Genomic DNA, 6,306 nt, shown 5'->3' with positions numbered 1-6,306 from the left:
GTCTCTCTCTTTCTCTCTCTCTCTCTCTCTCTCTCTCTCTCTCTCTCTCTCTCTCTCTCTCTCTCTCTCTCTCTCTCTCTCTCTCTCTCTCTCTCTCTCTCTCTCGCTCTCTCTCTCTCTCTCTCTCTCTCGTTGGGAAGTCGCCGTACTGATTAAAGAATCTTACCTGAACTGAACAGTTTTGACAACCTCTATCCCACTCTACTCCACTGGCCCTGTTTGCAGCAGGCGACTCAGTCAGTAGGTGAAAAGCTGAAATCATCTGCTATCACAATCTTATATTTCCTGTAACTGTCTGCGATCTCTCAACAGATGTATTCCCTGTAATCCAGCGGACTGTTGGCTGGTCTACAATATAGTCCCACTGTCATGGTCATACATTTCTTGTTCCTCATTTCGTCATTTCCATTGGTGAAGCAAGAGCAGTAGATGTAGTGTAATGTACATGGACATTTGATGCAAGGCTTATTGAGAAAGTATGGAGGCATGGGATCAAAGGTGACATTGCCTTGTGGATTCAGACCTACATGCCTACAGAAGGCAAAGGACGGTTGTAGAGGGGATATATTCTGCATGGAGGGCGGTGACCAGTATGTTCCTCTGCCTTGCGTTCTTGGACTCTTACTCTTCGTGATTTTTATAAATGACCTGGGAGAAGAAGTGGAAGGATGGGTTAGTAAATTTGCTGAAGACACAAAGCTTAGTTTTGAATCGTGTGGAGGGTTGTCAGAGATTACAGAGGGACATTGGTAAAATGCAAAACTGGGCTGGAAGCGTATGATGGAGTTCAACTCAGGTAAGTGTGAAGTGGTTCATTTTGGTATCTCAAATATAATGCAGAATATAATATTATTTTTAAGAATCTTGACAGTGTGGAGGATGAGAGGGATCTTGGGACACGAGTCCATAGGACGCTGAAAGCAGGTTCACTCCGGAGTTAAGAGGACATACGGTGTATTGGGCTTCATTAAAAATGGAAATGAATTCAGGAGTCGAGGGATAATGTTAGAGCTACATAGGGCACTGGTCAGACCCCACTTGGAGTACTGTACTCAGTTCTGGTCACCTCACAACAGGAAGGATGTGGAGGCCATAGATAGGGTAGAGAGGAGATTCACAAGGAAATTGCGATTGGGTAGCATGCCTTATGAACGGAGTCTGAGTGAACTCGGCCTTTTCTCCTTGGAGCGACGGAGGATGAGAGTTGACCTGATAGCGGTGTATTAGATGGTAAGAGGCTTCGATCGTATGGATAGTCAGAGGCTTTTAGCCAGGGCTGAAATGGCTGACACAAGGAGACACGGGTTTAAGTTGCTGTGGAGTAGGTATATAGGAGATGGCAGGGTAGGTGTTTGACACAGAGCTTGGTGAGGACGTGGAATGGGCTGCCGGCAACGGCGGTGGAGGCGGATATATGAACATCTTCAAAGAGATTTCGCACTGATACATGGAGCTCGGAACAATAGAGGGCTTTGGCTGAGCCGAGTGATTTCTAAGGCAGGGAAATGTACGGCACCACAGTGTGGGACGAAGGGCCTGTATTCTGTTGTCAGATTTCTATGTTTCTATGTTTCAATCCATAAAGCCTCACTTCGAGAAGTTGCCTTGTCTGTTCTGACTGTGTTTTGTGGTGACATTTGCTCAGAACTGTAATGTCACAACTCTTCCTGTAGTCCTCCGCTTTCCCACGTCTACAAATAGGGAAACCCAAAATATCGTGCTGTCCTGCTTGCTCCTTCTACACCCAATTCTCAATAATGACTGCAATAGCATATTCACTGTGTTGATTCTTGACCTGAGCTCAACCGCCTTTTTTAGAAGCTTCCTGCATTGAAATATACGGAGCTCAGGGGACCAGTCGCTTGATGCACAATCTTTTGATTCCTGACTTTTTTTCTGAGGTATGAACAACATCTGTCTCCATATCGACTCCGCTATCTGCTCTCGAACTCTGAATCCCATCCCCCTGCAAATCGATTCAACAACTCTCCCAAAAACTCTCATGCACAGTACTGACAAACCTTCCCGCGAGGATATCAGCTCCACTCCAGTTTATGTGTAAACCGTCTTCCATCTCTTCTGTTGACACCTCAAGTTCCTTGAATAAACACAATGAATTCTGAAGCCCTCCCACCTGCGCCGTAGCTTGGGCCACGTTAAACTGTATGATTCTTCTAGGTCTGGACACACTGCGACGGGTGGTGGTCCTGTCCTTTAATTTAATAGCTACATCCCTGAACAAACTCTGCTGAACCACCTCCACATACATAACGATTTCATTGGAACATAAATAGACCAGGGAGTCGAGCTGCTCACTCACCCACTTAAGAATCATAGAATCGTTTTGCAATTGCAGTTAAACCAATTTCTTTTGCACTTAAGTCAACTACATTATTTCAAGCTGTTTGGAGAATGGTCATCGAACATTGCCATTGAAATCATCTCAATTCACATTTCACCCTGTCGTGCTCTCCACCCTCAAAAAATTTAAATCAATTTCACTGCCGCTAAACGTTCACATCAGTTCAGTTTTGGTTCCCATTCACAGAAACCATCTATTTCTTCCCCCCACACTCGATTCAGTTTTTAGTCAATGGGGTTTGAACGGTCTTATGCGGATTATCCCTGCTAACCTATTTGAAGAATGGGACAACTTTCGCCTGCCTGTAATCATGTGGTACCATTCCCGTGGACAGCGAGGACATAAAGATACTAGCCGGAGGATCAGCAATGTCTTCCCTCGCCTCGTGGAGGAGCCTGGGTTATATTCCGTCAGGCCCGGTGACGTGTCCGTCCTAAAGTATATTAACAACTCCAACAGCTATTCTTCGGTATTGGGGTTTTACTTTACGCAACTCTCAAAGGGCTTCTCAATGCCCTCTTCTTGACATCCTCAGTTCCTTCCTAAGCTCCTTTCTTGCTACCCGATATTCCTCAATAGACCCATCTGATACCTGCTTCCAAAACCTCATGTATGTTGCCTACTTCCACCTGACTAGATTCGCCAACACCATGATCCTTCACTCTACCATTCTTTATCTTCCTCACCTGGACAAATTTAACCCTAAAATCCTGCAACCGATGCCTAAACTTCGAAGAAATGTCCATAGAACATTTCCCTGCTGAAACTTCATCCCCATTTCACGCACGCATGTTATCCATGAGGCAATTGGAGGCAGTTAATCTCTCTGTCTGATATCGGTGGTGTGCAACTGGACGGCGTGGAGGGAGATTCACCATCTGTTTGAACCCAGGAATACGTGATCAGACGTTAAGGAGTGAGGTTCAATGCTTATCTGATCCCTGGAGTGTGTGATGGGACGTTGTGGAGGGAGCTTTTCTGAGCGTCTGACCTCCGAATTATGAAATGGGATCGTGTGGAGGGAGCTTCAATCTGGCGTGTACGTATCACATTCCAGGCATCAGTAAAGTTTTTTGATGTCTGTATGACGGCCCGGTCAGTGTAGCCGCACGCTTTCAATACCTCTCTGAAATACTGACAATCCCCAGTTATGTTCCAATGGGTGAAGAAAGTAAGACACAGAGTGTAGCTACTTCCAAACCATCCAAACATAGAACACCGGGGACCAGCTCAGAGTGAAGCTCACTCCGCTCGGTCCCCTCACACACCCCCGGGATCAGACACAGATAGAGGCTCCTTACACACCGTCCCATCACACAATCCTGGCATCAGACAGAGTGAAACTCTAGCCTCACAGTCCCAACGCACAATCCCGGGATCAGACATAGAGTGAAGGTCCCTTCACACCGTCCAATCACACAATCCCGCGGTCAGAAACAGAGAGAAGATCCCTTCACACTTTCCCATCACACACTCCCGTGGTCAGACACAGAATGAATATCCGTCCTCACCGTCCCATTACACAGTCCCGTGGTTTTACAAATAGTGAAGCGTCCTCCGCAACTTTGGTGATATTTATGCTCTATTCCACAGGATATCGATCTCTCGGTCTGAATGTCTGTGTGTACAGGCCCGTCGTGTAGTTTCACACTAATTCCTCTCAGGGACTACAAACTCACCATCTCTCCGCAGACCTCCCTCCCCTCGCCCTCCCTCCTCAGCTCTACATGTGGTCTCACGGATTCTTATTATTTCTGAGACAGACACACCGTTGGAGGCTGAAGTGCTGTTTATTGGTGAGATGGCAGAGAGGGAGTGAAGAGAGAGAGTTGCTCGGTTTCTGAATCCGTTTTGTGTTATCGGACTGTGAGGAGGCAGGTTCACTCTGTGTCTGATCCCTGGAGTGTGTGATGGGACTGTGTGGAGGAGAGTTTCACTCTATGTTTGACAACGCATGTATGTGATGGAACGGGAGGTTGTTCTGAGTAATGGGACGGTGTGGAGTGAGATTCACTCTGTGTCTGACCCCGGGAGTGAGTGATGGGAAGGTGTGGAGGGAGATTCAATCTGTGTCTGATCCTGGGAGTTTGAGATGGGACGGTGTGGAGTCAACTTTACTCTGTGTAGGACACAGTTTGTATGTGCTGGGACTGTGTTTTGGATCACGACTCTGTGTCTGATCCCGGGCATGTGTTCTGGGAATTGTGCTGGGAACTTCTCTAAATGTCTGATATCAGGATTATTTTATGGGTCAGTGCAGGGGGAGCTTAAATCTGACTATTACCCGGCGAGTCTGTGTGATCCGTCTGTTTGGTGGGATCTCTACTTTACACCTGACACCGGAAATGTATTAAATGATAAATAATAAATCGTTTTAAATGATTCTCATTCTGTTTCTGACTACCGACGAATATAATGGACGGTGTGGTGAGAGATTCACTGTTCATTGGTCCAATTTTTCAGAGCAGTCGGTGAGGCTGTGCTTTAACACTGTTTCTCAGAGTCTTGAAATAAATCCAAAAGTGCAAGAGGTATGAGTGATATAACCACTCCAAAGTAAATCTCCCTCCAGAGCGTCCCATTAGACGCTTCCGGGGCCAGATACAGAGTTAGTAGTCGCCTCACAGAGAGATAACACAGTAACGGATTGAGAAACAGAGCGAAACTCCCTCTTAACTCCATCGCTCGCCTTTCACCAATCACCAGTTTTTCAGGGTTCCTGTAGTCTCCAACAGTGTGTCTGTCTCAGAGATAATAAATGTGTGTGTGACCAGAGGTAGAACAGATGAGGGAGGGGGAGGGGAGAGCGGGCTGTGGACAGGTGTTGAGTTTGCAGTTACTGGGAGGAAATGGTGTGAAACCACCCGACCGGCCTGTACACACAGAAGCGTAGAGAAGCTGAGAAACGAGAAATCGATTTCCGGTGTCAGTGAGCAGAAATAACTCCAACGTTGTGCAAAGAGCTTGACCATGTGTCTGACCCCGAGAGTGTGTGATTGGACCGTATAGAACATAGAACAGAAAACAACACCGCTCATTAAAACCCTTCGGCCCACAATGTTGTGCCTAAACTTATACTCTGCCTCCCATATAAAACAACAATGTAAATTCCTGCATATATCTGTCTATTAGACACTTAAATTTCGTTAGTGTATGTGCCTCCACCACTGACTCAGGCAGTACAGTCCACGCATAAACAATCTCTGAGTAAAATACCTTCCTCCAATACCCCCTTGATCTTTGCTCCCCTTACCTTTAAGCTATGTCCTCTTGCACTGAATAGTGGTGCCCTGTCCACTCCATCTGTTTCTCTTAATATCATGTATACCTCCAGCAGGTCTCCTCTCATCCTCTATCTCTCCAGGGAGTAAATCCCTAGTTCCCTTAATCTCTGATCATAATACGTACTCTCTAAACCAGTCGGCATACCTGTGAATCTCCTCTGTTCCCTTTCCGATGCTTCCACATCATCCCTGTAGCGAAGCGACCAGAAATGGAATAGCACGCGACTCTGAAACTCTATCTCTCGACTTATGAAAGATAACACTACACAGGATTTCTTAACTACCCTGTGTACTGTGAGGCAATTTTCAGGGATCTCAGGACATGTACCCCCAAAACCCTCAGCACCTCCACACTCCCATTATCCTGCCATTTACTTTGTACTCTGCCTTGGAGTTTGTCCTTCCAAAAGTACCATCTCACACTTCTCCGGGTTGAACTCCATCTGTCACTTCTCAGCCCACTTCTGCATCCTATCCATGTCTCTCTGCAATCCTCGTCAATCTTCTAAACTTTCCACGACGCCACCAACCTTTGTGCCGTCTGCAAAATTACCTACCCACCCTTATACCCCCACATCCAGGTGTTTAATAAAAATCACAAAAAGTAAAGATCTCGGAACCGATTCTTGTGGGACCCCACTAGTCACAACATTCCAATCT

Source organism: Hypanus sabinus, unplaced genomic scaffold, assembly GCF_030144855.1.
Source record: "Hypanus sabinus isolate sHypSab1 unplaced genomic scaffold, sHypSab1.hap1 scaffold_529, whole genome shotgun sequence".
Lineage (NCBI taxonomy): Eukaryota > Metazoa > Chordata > Chondrichthyes > Myliobatiformes > Dasyatidae > Hypanus > Hypanus sabinus.
This window is presented reverse-complemented; position numbering follows the sequence as displayed.